We start from the raw sequence: 17,032 nt of genomic DNA on the forward strand, positions 1-17,032 counted from the left end.
TCAAATATGTCACTTTTTTGCACTGAAATAGAACTCTTCATCCCCTGCACAAATTTTCCAGGAATTTTCCCAAATTTCCAAATTCTAGGATTATCCATAAAGCAGACATGCTGACTTTCAACCGTCTCTAGTGCCATTATTCCACAGTCTTTTTTCCAATTATGATTACATTTTAAAGAAAGAGTTTATAATCCCTTGCCAAAAAAAATTAGCTTCTTTTAGGTTCCAAGTCTGGAGAAAGGTTCCCTTTTGTTCCTACTGAAGAGATATGTTGCCTGGTGCTGACTGGGAGCAGAGACACTCCTGCATTCCCAGCCCTGACACTAACTGCCCCTGTAGCCCCAGGCTAATCGCTTAAATGCTCTGGCTCAGTCTCCCCATTGGTAAAACAGAGATAATGATACTTACCATCTTCTTCACAGGGGTGTTGCAGAGAAATAATTAGTTTGTGTCTGTAAAGCACTTTGAAGATAAAAAGCACAATACAATTGATAATAATTATTGCTATGCAGACTGGTTCTCCCCTCCCTAACAACTTATTGGTGCAGAAAGGTAAGGAAAGCCCTGAACTGAACTAAGTGTCTCTCCTGGTAAAGCCTCATTTCAGCAAAAGTGTATCATAAGCCAGCCACCCCAAAATTTTGTAAGCGTCAAATCCGGTTTAGTGACCATAGTTCTAACTTGCCAAAGTTAGATATATCGCTGCTTGGAAAAGAGATTTGTTTTTCACTGTCTCTTTTTCTCTAGTCCCTCTCAGTTTTTAATAGCATTTTGTGCCTTCAAAAGCTTCCGTCAGTCCCTGATATCTCTGCCTTTCCTGGCATGGGGCAGCAGCTTATTATACACTAGTTTGTTACAGCCTTCGCTTCAAAGATCTACAGTTCAAAGGGTCCTAGAAGTGTTGAACAGGTCAGCACTTTAATGCTGATCCACACATCTTTAGAGGGCAGTAACACTGCCACAGTTTTGTTCCTGGGGGAAACAGAGAATAACTGGTTTGTAGAGTTCCCTTTGGCCTTAAAGCTGGCCACAGAATTGGATGCTCCTGGTGGCAAAGATCAAAGCGTCACAGACACCTGTAGTGGCTGAGCATGTAGGGCTGTGATGTAGTGAATGAGTGAAAATGTGTCTTTATGAGTCACTGACTTGTTCTTAATGGGAGCCGCAGAGGGACAGAGGAAGGAAAAAGGAATAGGGGAGTAAAGGAGAAAAAAGTATCAGGAAGGATAAATTAATCTAAACTAGTTCTTTCCATACACTTATTTTTTACGACAAGTGATAGAGGGATGGCATACCTAAAGATTATCAAAACCAGATCAGAGAAAATACTACCTCAAATATACCTCCAGCACAACCTGAACGAGATCCTCTTCTAAGATGGGGAGGAGGGCAGGGAAGGAACAAAACAACCGTAATATGGAATATTGGCTAAAATATTTTTCATTTGCATATAGACTTGAACCTCCTGTACAGAGTGTCAAAGTCTTCTGCAAAAGGCCCTTCTTGCTGCATTTATGGCCCAAGAGGAAGCAAGAAAAAGCAGAAATTACCCGGTTCCGCTGAGATCCTGAAGACCGTTTTCCAAACAGACAGTTTGAAGAAGTAGCATTTGAGTCACTGGACATATCTTTAGGCTGAATCCAAATATTGAAACTAAATGCCAAATCTTCCTTTCTGATATCAGCCAAAGTGGAAGAAGCCATTTTTGCACTGGCCATATTCATTGTCTTCTAAATTGATCTGAATCAGATACAGTATCAAGCCCTGGAAGAGCTTTGCTCTTACCAGCTTTATATGCATGTATGTATATACACACACCAGTTTTAATCAAATGCAACATGCATGAAGGCAGAATTTGTCCTGCAGTATCTAGTTGGGAGATTAGTATTAGCAGAGTGCTTTGAGTAACAGAACCAGAGATGTTTTAAAAAAAAAAACAAACAACAAAAGGGCGTCTGTGAGGATGTTACCTTGGGAAGAGCTGTGTGCTACAGCACATGAATTAAATGCATGACTGAAATATATCACAAACCAGCCGTATCAGAAGACTATAGCATCTCCTGGGTGCGATTTATTGCAAAGCATCATTTAACTACAGATGCATACAGACTGTAGGTATCTAGACTGCAGACATCTCCAGACAATTACAAAAAGACTATTTTGATGGCTTAAGTAGTATGTGAGTCTTGCAGTAGAGGGCTGAATTTCCCACCAAAGGAATGATTCAAGTGATAGAGTAAGAGAAGTTTGGGCTCTAACAGAACAGGCTTCATCCCAGCTGCTTGACTTCAGCTTGGTTGTCAGAAAATCCAGTCCATAATTAGGACACTACTTATTTCTTATTTCTCTTGTTTCATCTCCTTGTTTCTGGTCCCTGGGGGAAGGGTGTTTTCATTCACTGCAGAGCTGGTACAGCAAGAGCCTGAACACAACCCTATAGAGAGTACCTGGTAGCCTCTCAGTCCGCAAAGCTGAGCTCTTACATTTCTGAAAGGCTTTTTTTGCCATTACTCATCCAGATCCATGTCCATGCCCAGAGTCCTGAAATTCTATTTGCACAGCCATAGAGACTACTGCAAAAACCTATATTTTTGTGAGAATATAGGGCGATTGAAAGCATACGAAGTGCACATATAGGTGCCTACTATAAACAGAGATTTCATTTGGGAAGGAGGGGATGCTGCATTTGACTTAAACTATGGCAGTATAGTTCTTCTGAGTCTCGGGTGAAACTGTAAAGCTGCCCTGTCTATAAAGCCTTGTCCTTCTGCTGAGTCTACCTTAGGCTCAGCCATCCTTGCACCTTCAGAAAAATACTCAGAAATATATTTCCCTGCTTCTTTTTCCAGGGCCTGTGTGGCATGATCTCTTAATGCATCTGCCTGTTTACATTAGCAAAATGGAAAGCAGCTTTGTTTATGGAAAAGATCTATTTTTGTTTTACTTTTTTTCTCTCAACTAAACTGACTTTTATCCAGGATTGTGTTTTGCTTTGGGAAAAGAAATGTGCTGCAATTCTTAGCCCTAGCTTAAAAGTCAGGTCAAGAGGAAAAGGGGAAATCCTGATCATATTATTTAATTTTGTAGGATTACATTGCAGCCTGGAAATCTAAAAGAGCGGAAGAGTTAATATCCCCCTCTTCTTTGCAACATCTTGCTCTGCGTCCCTGTGCAATGACATTTGCTATTCTCCCACATATATTTAGACAAGCCCGATCAGAAATAAAATCAGTATTTCCATCTTATGGGCAGGGGGACAGTGTGTGGCATCCAGGGGAGAAAGAAATTTCAGAAGTCATCATGCTCCCCTGAGGATAAATCATGTCATTGTGTGTCTTTCAACTTCTTCAGACTTTGATCTTGTAAGAGATCAAACAGGGTCAGGACATGGATGGTAGATTTTGAATGAAAACCCAGACAGGGCATTGTGACGTGGAGATGATGTGGTGAGCCGTGGAGCACAACATGAGATGGTCTCCCTCTGCAGATATCATGGAGTATCTGAAAAGTATGTATGTATATGTATACTGCTTTATTGCTGAAACATGAAGGGTCCTGCTCTTGACTTGGAAGTCAAACTAAGGTCTGGCCGGTTCTCGTCATGAAAGACTGCTGGACCATTTTTGGCAAAAGCTGATACTTAAAGCTTGGATTCTAATTTTAGCTGTAATGCTGACTCACAATATGGATTTGTCAATTCTCTGCATCCTCCTCAAAGAGATGGAGATCATACTTTCCTGTTTTGCAGAACCATACTGACTTCTTTGAATGTGTGGTATAGAGCTGGGGGTTGTATAAATTATGGCCATCACTTTATGACATTTAACAATTCATGGTGAAACCCATATATAACCATATAATATATCCTTGAAGCTCTGTGACATAGGGAATGTATTATCCCTATTTCAATTATGAAGATTTAAATATGTGTGTGTTATGGAAAACAGTGGTAGCATTGTCTACTATGAAGGTTGTCTGACTTTCCACAGTAATATATTTGTATACATGTGTGTGAGTTTGTATAATGTACATATACATAACTGCATTAAAAAACACTGTGTTAATGCAATGTTATTTTGATTCCAAAGCAAAGTGCCCGAAAATGAAGGAAATTACAGACTTTAGGTGGGCCATGCAACTTCAGTTCAGCCCCACTGTGCATATGGCTTTATGACACAGTCATTTAGCATATAATCACACACAGTTTTCATTCCACATTTTTCCTCTTTCCATTTTCAAAGCCTTGTGCAAATCACAGTACTGGTTGCACCCTTCAGACTAATAGCCATAGGAATTTTTAAATACAAGCTGTTTAAGTGACCTAAATGTAAGAGTTTGCTACTACTATCCAGTAATAACACGATATGATAGCCAGGGTATGCACTATTAAGAAGGATAACGAACAATGATAATAATCCTTAATAAGTCATAAGAAATAATAAAGTAGGTAATGAGGTGCCAGTTTTCACAGTTAGCTGTGAAATGTTTCTCATGTTGACTTGAGAAAAACCATATAAGGGGATAAAAATGACCATTTCTGTTGATTTACTCTCACTTTCGATGTTTCTTCCTAACATCAAATTTGTGAACTGGAACGATGGAGCTTAACCACATTCTGATACATGTTTGGTGCAGAGAAATCTTTTGAAAAATGCAGAATCGATTTAAGAACAAGGAACAATAAGATATCAGCTAGTTTCTGGCTGATTTCCCATCTGACACTGTAAAAGCATCCAAGACTATTTGTTTAATTTGAAGTAGAATAGTGAACCATGCCATTCTGGAACCCCTCCTAGCACATATGCACATACACAGACCCCAGCAACAAGCTCCCTACCCACAGCCATCTGTCATGTGTGCCAATTGGAGCAAACCACTAATATTACTCAACAAGGAGCTCATTATAGTTTCCTCTTCATCTACTGGGCTTTTGTAAAAGATCACAGTCTTTGGGAATGTGCAGCAGGGAGGACAGGCATTCTGGACTGGGGTGCAGTCTTTTCCATTGCTACATGTCCACATCAAAGTCTATGCATTTCAGTAACAACTATTATTATTGTCACTCAGGATAACATCCCTTCTTCCTAGAACATAGGCCAGCTGTGGGATCAACCTAAAAATGAGTGGTAGCCAGTCCATGCTGACCTTCTCTGGACTGTTTCAAGAGTTTATTTCATTTTCTCTATCTGTATGTCTGTTTCGAACCATCCATTTAATTTTTTCCCAGTTTCCCATCACCACAAGGGAAGTACTCACTGGAGCAGATTTTCAAGAGATACCACAGCTTGGTTCCACCATCACACACTTCATTCCCTGTGATTTCACTGCTGGTCAGCCCATATGTAGTATTTCAGTAGAGTTTCTTGCCCTTGAGACTCCATAAACTTTGGGACAGAGATGATTTTATTACATCGGAGTATTCAGTGTCCAGCACAGCAAGGCCCTAATCACAACTACTGCAATATATTAAACAAAAAATGGCAAAACTACAGAGAAGAACTCTGGCACACAAACAAATCCTTTCTCTTAACTTCTACCTGAAGCAGATGCTGGTGGTATATTTAACGTGTAGGTCCGCTTATTTACATCCTTGTAAAAATCAGCATTGAAAGTTCCTTTTCAAGTGCAGCTTCCATCTAAGTAAAGGGGATACTGCATATCAAAGGCAGCTGCACCAGCCACTTTAGATTTATTAATAAATCCATTGAAAAAACATTTCCAGTGAAATAAATCTCAGCCTGCTGACTTCCTCCTATTCTTTACTTATCCTCTTATTGATTTTTGTCTCGGAGATTTAAACCTCTCAATTTGTTTTATGAGACACTTGTCGAACAGATGACAAGAAAAAAGACAGTGCTGGATATTTTCCTTAGCAGTTTTAAGTAGAAATAAAGAGCATTTCTTTGAAATTAGTCTTGCTCTTGTGACACAGTAGGAAGAATATATCTGACAAGCCCTTTAGAAGGCTTTAGTTCCGTGCACAGAGAAAGCTCACTGGCTGCCACCAACACAGCTTTGTGGCAGCAGTGCCCCAGAAGCTCACTGACAAGTTTGACATGTAAACAAGCTGTTGCTAAAAATATTTAACCTAGGGGACCCTGGCTAGTTGAAGGGGCTAGTAATGGAATACAGATCCTTTCACCTCTAGGCATCTGTTCAAAGCTAGGCCATTGACTGAAAGTCATTATCGCCTGATGGCTGTTCAGAGGAATGAGTAGGTGGGCTCTGCTCTGTGTCTTGTGAGCGAATTGTTGCGTTACTAAACCACGCTGGGAATCTCAACAGAAAGCTGGGGCCTGGCACCTTCTGGTGGCTGGGGCAGCCTCTCCCAGGAAGAGGGTGTCCTCAGCTTACTGCCCTCCAGCTCCCTTCCAAGGACATGTCACCTGCCAGACACTTGTGTCCTTGTAACAGCTCCCCTCCCAAGTTGCTACTGCTGCTGTTATGGAGGTGAGAGAAGATGGAGGGGTACATCCATTCCCATCCCACTCCTGCCTCCTGCCCCACAACCTGAACCTGTCCCAGCCACTGAATGCCAGCAAGGCGCTGCTCTGAAACTGAGATGACAGCTGCAGTCATTTCTAAAAGTTCTTTAAAGGTTCTCTAATCATGGTTTTCCAGGAAAAGAGGTCACACAGGCAACAACACCGTCTCCACCTTGGAGGCCCACCTTCTGGAGCAGGAGTGAGTGATGGTGACAGAGCAGCACAAGGGACACTCACTAAATGTGAGCCGCTGGCGTTCACCGTTGGCCTGTGCAGCGCCAGGCACAGCGCGGCCTTGTCCAGGCTCTGCTTTTGGGGCAATCCCACAGTACGGTCTTACACAGCAACAAAAGCCATTGTCACACACATCCCAGGGCTTAAGCACGGCACCCTGTGCCCTGCAGTCTGCGCCCCTTCCCCAGGGCTGGGCTGAGCTAAGGCAATGCTGAGTGCCAGTGAGGAGGGGGAGGCGCACCCCTTTCTTTCAGGACCTCTGTGGGGATGGATCCAACCCGCCCAACCCCGGACAGGACAAAAGCAGGTCAGAGAAGTCCTGCCAGACCAAGGGCCTGTTTCTCTCCTCGGCTCCACAGGGGCCTGCCTGCAAAGGGGTGGGAAGTCAGGGATGGGGAATTTCTATTCCCGTATATTTTAAATTGCTGTTACTTCACTTACCCTCCTCTGCACTGGGCTGCGTGCTCCAAGATGGCTCTGTCAGCTTTCAGGCAGTCCACTGCCACAGGAAACAGCTTTCCCTCCACTTTATTATTCAGTTTGAGGCTTGGCAGCAGCTTTACACCTAAAATCATGACCCAGAGGCAGGCACGGAGGCACTGCTGCTACCCCCCCAGACCCTGGGCTTCCCATTTCGGTAACCCCGCTTTGTTTCCCCGACGTGGCAGAGCTGCCCCTCACACTGCCTGTAGCCGGCACCCTGCCAGGGGAAGGCCACGCACCATGGGGCTGCCCGACTGCTCGCCTCAGGACCCCAACATGGCGGGCAGGCCCAGTCAGGGTGCCCTGCCTCTGCCCCCTCACAGCCTCCCGGCAGCCATACACAGCAGGGAGAGGAGCTGAATTTTACCTCATGTCGCATACTCCATATTAAAATATATATATTTTATATATATATATAAACGACATAGGTGGGAGAGATTGCTCCCAGGTGCTGGGATTTGGATGGGATGAGGTCTGTGGGGTATGGAGGCCCTGTCATTCTGACAGGCAGGGAAGGCTGTGAGAAATCAGGTTTGGAGGAAAGAGGTGGGAGACACTTGGCCGGTCCCTGCTTTCTAGAGAAAAGTCGCTTTCCCAGTCTGAGTGTTTCTGCCCCAATTGCTTCAGGTTGGCAGAGGATAGCAGGTGCCCTGTGAGGGGAATGAATGCTGTGCAGCCTGCCACGAGCCACTCCTGAGGGGAATTTAAGGTTGGTCTCCTATAGCACACTATTGTTACAGTTCTTCCTGCCCCCAAAAGCAGGAGGATTTAAATCCATTAATTTTTTTAAAAAATTATAAAACTGCCACCTCTCCTAGTTATTCATTTCATTGTAAGGCTTTTCAGTTCCCATTTAAAAGGAGACATCTCATCCGGGAGCTCCAGGGCAAACTCCGTCTCCACACACACGGGAACATGAAGTTGCTAGGCAAGGTTGGTGTTAATTTAACTTTGGGAATAGCAGGAACAATAGGACTGGAAGGGGCTTTCTGGTTCATCAAACTAGTCCTCTGTTGTTAGAGGCAACTATGTTATGTAATCCCTTTTGCAAATGAAGCTAGCTCTATCCTAAAGCTAGCTAGGTTATTTTTGTCCCCCTGTGTCCATGGGAAGGCCCTTGGAGAACCTCGCTGCTGTAAGGACGTCTCCATCTGAGGAGCATCTTGCTCACCATGAAGCATCGCTCCTGCTAATCTCAAACCGCACAGCCTGAGATCTCATCCTATTACATTTCATCTTTTTCCTAATGCTGTAATGCCCAGGATCATACAGGTTTCCCCTGGAATACTGTGGCCCTCCACATTTACAGTGCTGCCGTTAATTTGTGTCACCAGCACAGTCCTACAGCAAGATTATCGATCCTGTTTGATATTTTTAGCAATCTTACGGTTTTGCCTTGAGAAATTGTGCCAGTTACATGCCAGCAGGCTCCCCTTCAGCACAGCTATCATCTCCCTTTTTGAAGGGAATGCATCAGGCAGGGCTATCCAACCTGGGTAGATCTATTTATTCCCATACAGGTTTTTTCAAATTCAAGGATGTATCTGCAACTTATGTTCTTCTATCACATATTTTAAGGATGATAAGTCCGATATTGGCTGAGAGCTTTGTGAACTCCAGCCCTCTGGAGAACATCTGGATGCCACACCTTACTATGGCTCTTATCAGGGTCTCAGCATAGGTTCCCTATATTTATAACCTCCATTTTCTTTTGCTCTAACTCTATGCAGATTTTTGGACACAATTCATGTTGACCCTTTCTACAGGATTTGTTTCCATCTGACTTCTTGACAGGGCAGGACAGAAGAGGAAGAATGCAAGACCTTAACTACTCGTTGCAGAAAAATCCAGAGGATCTCCTGTTTTCTTGTATCCTGACTATCGCGTTGATTGTGTGAGCATTTCAGAGAAGGAGCGGGGGTCCTGTTACAAAGACCTGTTTCCCACCCTCTTTTTTGGCACTTCTTAGAAGGCCTCTTTGGAAGGGACTAATGGCCCTCTGGGACAAGCCCCTTTCTGCCAATAACCGTAGGTCAAAAGTTAAACTGAACAGCAAAGAATGAAAACCGGATAAAATACACTATAAATCTTGACATTCTAATTGAGAACTGTCCAATGCAAACTGCAGTAGTGTGTCTGTTTTACCTCAATGCTCTACAAGAGGCCAGATCCTGCTTTCCTTAATGGCTTGAAGTATCCTACTGATTTTTACTGGGACTTCTCACTTGATTAAGACAAGCAAGATTTAGGCCTATGCAGTCTCCTTGAAAAGACTTAAAGTTTGATAGCTAATGTAATTTCTCTTCTGCAGTTATAGGAGCAGAATGATGTTTTTGATTTCACAGTAAAGGCATGTTCATCTCATCTTTCAGGCAGAACTGACATGACTGTGTATGTGTGTGTCTGGGGGCAGAGATTTGCAGGACAAAAAGATCTGTGGACAAACATAGCTCAAACAGAGAATTTCTTGCTGAAGAAAAATTTGCCTGAACATAACATGTCATCTAAGATGTTTTATAGATATTTTTGCTGTCTGAGGTAAATGGGGGAGGATTACACCTATTTTACAGACTGGTGAAATCAGTGCATAAAGAATTTAAATGACTCACCCAAGATTACACAATAACTCAGTAGCAGACCCTAGCAGAGTCTGGAGTCCCAGTGCTTGGAACACTAGCCCAAATTGCCTCCTTGGTCTTGTCATCTCTGTCAAACGTACATTGCTTTCAGACACTTAGAATACATACAGAGTCAAAAATAGAAGAACAGAGCTTGTTTATTCCTCTGCTTATATATTAAACATAAGTTTGCTTTCAGTGAATAGTTTTGTTGTTTACATTTTCATAGGAATTCTAATTATTGAAGCAATTCATTCCAGACTTTTGCTATTCCCTTTCACAAAGCAACATATAGATACTGGAACAAAACTACCACTACTACAAGCAGACCACTGTGGTTCCCATCCTGGCAGCTCAAGAGAACAATCCTGTAATATTAGAATAAAACAGCTTTTTATTAATGTTACACCTTGGAGCTCTTCTCTGAATAGGAAACTTTCCCCCAAAATGTATTTGAAATTATATCCCTATACCCTGAGCTAATTTTTTTCAGCCTGGTTAACATCATAAAATGGATCATGAATATGTCCTTTGAAAATGATGCCAGTTCTGTGTAGCTTATACAGTCTGTAAGTGTTGGTGCAAAGAAATTTGCTCCTACTGTATAGGATGTGTGTGCCAGAGAAGAGAGAGAGGGTTAAGGAAGGGAAAACATATACTGGAATGTAGTGGCATAACAAATCTATCCCTAATCTTGAAAGCTCCATAGTGCATGAGTAATGAAACTAAAGATGAATTATTACATCTTGCACTCATAATTTACAGGTATGTGTGTATTATCTTACAGCATAAATATTCCATTTATGCTTTGTGATGATGTTTTTCTCCATATAGGAAAATAAAAGTAGTATTAGTCACACGTCCATAGCTTTGTCAGTGGTTGCAAAATGTTTTTCTTTCCAAGAGGAAAGCATACTGAATAATGCAACACTTATATTTAGGCTGTTTTTTCATACATTGACACTTTCAAAATCTAGAAACAGTTCTTTTAATTTTAAGGGCTACAATGTCTGCTCCCTTTATTCCTGCCCTTTATCATCTTACACACCATGTTCTTATAGACAAGGGGGGAAAAAAAACATTCCAGTGTCTAATAAATCTGAAATCCATCAGGGGCCGCAAAGCGTTCATTCTCCTTCCTTGGTTCAGATCGTGTTACATTCAGCAGCACAACAAATGCACTTTGTGCACCAACGCCAATGGATTAAGCACCTTCGTTCATTTTTCCAGGGTGGGAACTGATTCCATTTTTTTAGAGTTTCGAAAATTTTTAACAAAGAAAAGACCTGCACAATTGATTTTCAAGCAAGGAGAGGGAAAAATTGTATTACAATAGTTGTTTCTGAGCAGAATTTTAATATTGTTAAAGGACTTTAAAAATATTTTATGATACTAGCCTTCCATAGCATGCAGTGCTCTACCTTTGGTTTTCTGAGCTAATTTATGAGAATCTCTCTGTGTGCAGGTCTCAGTAGTCCTTTTTTTGTTCTTAGACCTTTTGCTGCCTGTTATAGTGAAGTTGCACATGCTGTGCTTTCTCAGATGGGCATTTTACTTTTGTTCTTTCCTGTTGCATTTCCCTAAAATAAAATATTTAGGGAAAAAAAGTTAAGTATTTTATTACTATTTGTGTAAGGAAACGTAATGTGGGGCCAACTTTTTGGGCACACCAGGACTGATTTTCTAATACATGATCTCACAAGTATGAGAGATTTTATTTCAATGAGCTCAGTTCACAGCTACATACCTAAAAGAGGAGTAGATTAATAGGTGTCGGGCATTTTAATAGTTTCTTTCTGACCCTTGTAGACAGATTTTTTTTAGAAGAGCTGAGCCCTCAGCAAGATGAGTTCTTCTAGAAATCAGAAGCCAATTATGCATGCTGAACCCTCCTAAAAATGATAGCACTTCTTTCAGATACCTGCATCTCAGTTTCTGCTTCTGTGAAACGGAAGCATTAACAACAAGCTAAATCATTATTAATGAAATTATCAGTGAACGATTTCTATGAAAAGCTTTTAGATTCATAGATGCTAAGTAACATTAAAACAAATAATTTGTAGAACTTGCCTGCCAAGTTTAAAAATGTGCATGGAGATAATCTTTCAAAATTCGTTCCACACAAAAAGTAAGTTGCATTTATCAAATCTAGAGCAATTTGCAAAGTGAATACTAAGCAATGTGTACAGTTTTAAGGAAGAAGCAGTAGTTAGCTAATGTAACTAGGGCACTTTCACATGGCACAAGTTTTCAAGTCTACAGGCACAAAACTTGAAGAGCAGTAGCAAAGAAAATGCAACAGGGCAGATGTTCAAAGACAAACTTTCAAATGGGCACATGCTGATCTGAATGATCTGCTGAATTTGTGTGCACAGAATTTAGGGGGGGTGACATTCACATATGAGCATTTTCATATATACCAAAATTAAGCACTTTTACATAACCACAAATTGGCAGATTTGAAAACATCAGCATTGAGCGGCATGCAGATATGTGGGGCACAGCTGTAATCAGGATTGGGTCTCAGCAAGGATTCATGGTTATATTAACTTTTAGTCTTGTCCTCAGCTTAAACAGAAGAGCTGGCAGAGCAAACACTCCAGCCCATCCCATCATTGGCTTCTGTGCTGGATTAAACAAGACCAGAATTCAGACCTCTCAGAGTAGGTAAGAAAAATAAATGATGTCTTCCATGTTACTTCTGCCAAAGAGGTTTCTTTTTTCCCCTTATCATTAAGTCTGATATTTTGAGCATGCATGGGACACCTGTGCGTTTAGAAGGGTACTTTTGCTGCACTTAGTTTTCATCAGGAGTAGCTTATCAAATGTGAGAAACTGTAAATGGTTGCCAGTGTTTCAAAGCAGAAATTATCCTTTGAAAAAACAATGTTCCCAATGGTGGCATGAAATACTTGCCTGAAGAAAAAATGTTATGGTCCTTAAGAAATCATAGATGGTAACAGTAAGGTAGCAGAGGGAGAAAAGCACTATGCAGAGACACCTCAAGGAAAAATGTCTGGTGGTCACTCATTTCTTTGGATGACCTTCAGTGTTATATCAGCATACCACTGCTTTATTTGTAAGGAGTCATCCATTTAAGCTAAAGAAGGTGATTGTATTTTAAAGCAGAAGGATCTGTTAAGAGCTGCAGTCCCCAGTGAGTAAGTATTTCTTAAGAAACGGTTGAAACTGTCAGTATTTTAGGAAAGCTAGAGGTATTGCAGCCATTTCCTATCAGATGATGTCTCTCTAAGTATGCAGGGTAATAGGACTTTTTTGAGCAGATTAGTTAAATACTAAACCTGACTTCGTTAATGCTGATGCAAACACAGAGCTCAGTATTCTGTGCAAAACTATGTTTTGAAGGAAAACCTTTTAAGTAAGAGTATACCAGTTTAGAACTGTTAAATTTGATACTGTTGTAACATAACACATTTCAAAACTGAGTGTCAAGAAGTAGAAATGTTCCAGTCCTGTAAGAGCAAATTCATAAATTTTGACATTTTTGGTGGTCTTTGTTTCTACTGTTTCAATGAATTTCCATCAGAAAACTTTGTGTGGGGAATAAATGTGGCAAACTTACCCTCAAGGATCTTGAGGCAAGTAATTATTCAGTAATTTTTTTAGGTTCATTATTCTGATTAAATAGTAAATAAAGTAATCATCATTTATCTATGGCCTACTGTATGTTGGTTTTGCAGTACAAAACTGCAACAGAAAGCTCAGAGAGTAACCTTGTTGCCTTAGCAGTACTGGCATCCCTGATGATTCTTGTACACTAACAGGGTAATAATAAACAGAAATGCCTTTTGAATTACAAGTTCCATTGGAATCGCAGGGGGAAGGTCAGTGTTTGCCAAATTGAGGAAGACAGAACTGGCATGAAAGGAATTTTATGTTCAAGCTTCTCAGAGGGGATTAGAAGTGCTTTCTTAATAGTGGCTGAAAGGAAGCTGGAATGGTGTCACTGAATGTACAGACATTGCCCTGCTTATGCACATATACACACATAGTCACCACATACAGCAGCACAAGGAGCAAATGCATAAAGTTGCTGCAATGTTTGAGGGGTTTTGAAAATACATTTTTTCATCCTTCATCTCCACATGCTAAATATATAATAAGATACCTTGTTTTCTTGCCCTGTAGACCCACATGACCAAAATGAGGGACATTAGTAAGTGTTAGAAAAAGTATTCAAGTGTGAAATGAATTTCTCAAACATTAATAAGTATTTCTAGAACCTCAGTTTCATAATTTGACAGTTCCACAGTTAATAAATCACAGCAAAAGGAAAGTGTGATAACAGCAGAGCAAAAGGAAGCCTGGATCTATGAAGTGCAACTGAGGGATAAGTGAAAGAAGCATGCTGATGACCCTGAGTTTACTTTTGGGTTTTCTGAGCTTTCACTCAATTAAATTCATTCCTCTCCTCTAAAGACCTATTATGTGCCTTTACCTACGTTCCTAACTGATTTTTCTTGTAATTCAGCTCCTTTGCCAAGTTATTTCCATGATTTAAGGAGCACTGATTAAAAAAAAAAAAAAAAAAGAAGTAACACTGAGATGAAAGGAGCATCCACACTGTATTCGAAAGGGTTTTCTAAAGAGGTGGGTTGATTTTAATTAACTTCCTGAATGAAACAATTCAGGTCTGGAGCTGGCAATCTCCAATAATCACTCTTTGGCCTCTGGATGAAAAAGGGAGTCAATTACACAAAACAATGCAACAAAAAGGCAGTCAATGGAAGGAAGTAGTTATGTGTATTACGGCAGTATACACATTAAGAGAGGCCCAGCATCTAGAGGCCCAAAATGAGATTAGTCCCCACTGCAGTAGACACTAAATACACATTGGTAGAGACAGTCCCCTTACTCCAAAGCTTATCTTCTCTGCAAGACTAGTTCCTGTTTATATATTTGGAGCATTTCCCCTAATTCAAACTCTATATGCACACAAAAAGCCTTAACTTTACTGTGAGTTGTTGTCCCAGGAGTACCACAAACTGCAGTTCTGGCTACCCAACGACCATGTGCCGATGTGACCATTCTGTAATATGAACATCGCTTAGCATCACTCAACTGCTCCTGCATCCCTAATTCTTTCCCTCTATCCTCCCTTTTGTGTGTTCTGAAAAGAGGTGACTCAGACTGCATTTCCCCTAGGAGGAGTTAATACAGAAACTTGAGGAAGCACCCAAGACCTTCCAGTTGCCATTAAGCAAGAAAGATCAAGAATGAGAGAAAAAAAGTGGCTGAGAAAAAAAGTGGCTGAGAGAGAAAATGTCTTGCCAAAGCTCATGATAACAGGGTAGTACACAGATCTTTGTTCAGCCCTTGCCACAACAGGGTGCTGGTCTCTATTGGGACCACTACCTGCTACCATAACTTATGTAAGCCATGGTAATAGGCAGGCTGGCGAGCTTGTGTGAAAAGGGAGCATCAAAGCAATATGAACATGGGAAAAAAGTATTCAGCTGGACAAATGAAAAATAGTCTCAGGCTCTGCCCATCTCTGACAAAGATGGTTTCCCATCAAAGGGCCCCAGGATTTGATGTGTCACTGTAGCAGGCTTTCCAATTCCTGCAACTTTCCGTAAATCCTGGGAAGACTCAGGCCCTAGTACTAGACGCTCTGAATGTTGTTTAAGAGCTACAGCTATTACTTTGTTTTATTAGGTATTGAAATTACCTGCTAGGCATCTGTAGATTTGGTATGGTTTGAGGTTATCAAAAACTCAGGCTCTTCTGTGTCCTGTGTTGGCAGAAGGGAGCAGCACTATTTTCACCTGGGTAAAAAGGAAGCTGGAACAGCTACCAAAGACCACAGTAACCAGAGAGAGACAACATGAAAACAAATTAACTTGAAAACAGTGTTTTTGTTTTCTGTTGCATGACAGGTTGAGGGGTGCCCTTGTCTCTTTTAAAAGATAGAGGTAGAAATTTTGCTGCTGTTATTTTCTTTCAACTGGCATATGAAGGGTCTGCCTGTATCCATCTATTCTGCAGGGATAGTTCATCTTGTGTCCACTTGATTTCTTCTGTGTTAGAAGTAGAGACACAATCACAAGGAACCAGCATTAACCACACAATAATGGGCTTAATATGCTGGACTGGTTTCTCCAGGAAACTAACATAGCCTTAGGAGTTTGAAGCCCTCCTGAAAATCCCTTCCACTCTCCCAACAGAAACACCAGTTTAACTCTACCAGCCATCATTGTCTTTTAGCCTAGACAGAACCTGAATATTTACTGTCAAACATAACAAAAATGAAGGGAAATTATAGCAGAGCAAATCCAGAGACACAAGCCCAGTTGTCTCCTCTCAGCAGTTCACCTTTCCCCCAACTTGTGCTTCCCCAGCAGCAAAGCATCCTTACCCTTTGCAAACACTCATACTCTAAAGGCCACAGCCCAGCAATATGTGAACAAAAAGAACTCAGCAGAGTCAAGGAATTTTTTGTCTCTCTTTGGTCTTAATTTTCTGTACGTCCTCGTCTGAATTTAATACCATGCTCTGGTCAGCAATGCTTTAAGATAGATATAGTTCACAGCAGCATGACACATCCTCACTTCAGACATACATCTATGCCACTGCACCTTCAACCTACCCAGCAAAGCTCCTGGGCTTCTGCTGAGCAGAGAATGTAAGTCGAGAGGATTGTGCTAAAACTGCTTGGTGGTTTTCTGCTGCTGGGAGAAAGAGAAAACCCTTGTGATGGAGTTCAGAGCCTGAACTCTGTCACCTCTCAGTTCTACTGACATTAATGTGGTAATTCTGGATTAGGATTTGGTTTAGGAAGGCATCCTCAGCCAGGCAAGCACATTCATTTAAAAGCAAGCATATTTATGAAGGTTGCCCTGGAGTGGTTGTTTTTATTGATATAATTCAGATCAGAATCTGACCCACTGACTCTAAGCCCAGAAGACAATTACTGAATAGTTTAACCAGCGAGGTAGCCTCTGTGGTAAGAAAATAAAATTGGCTTTTAAAAGTGAGATTTCCTTTACTACTCCTGGTGTATTTTTCCTTTTGTCAGCAGAATTAGTGAGGTAGCGTAAGCTGAAAGTGGCTACAGGAGGAGTAGGGAGGCTTCAGGGTTGTGCTTTTATCAGAATGGCACATGTCTCATATTGCTTCATTCTGAATCACCTGATCTATGGATTTAGCAACAGAAAATTTGAGACACTTGAAAAATGAATGAAAGTGATC

This window comes from Gymnogyps californianus, chromosome 20, assembly GCF_018139145.2.
Source record: "Gymnogyps californianus isolate 813 chromosome 20, ASM1813914v2, whole genome shotgun sequence".
In the NCBI taxonomy this organism is placed as follows: Eukaryota; Metazoa; Chordata; class Aves; order Accipitriformes; family Cathartidae; genus Gymnogyps; species Gymnogyps californianus.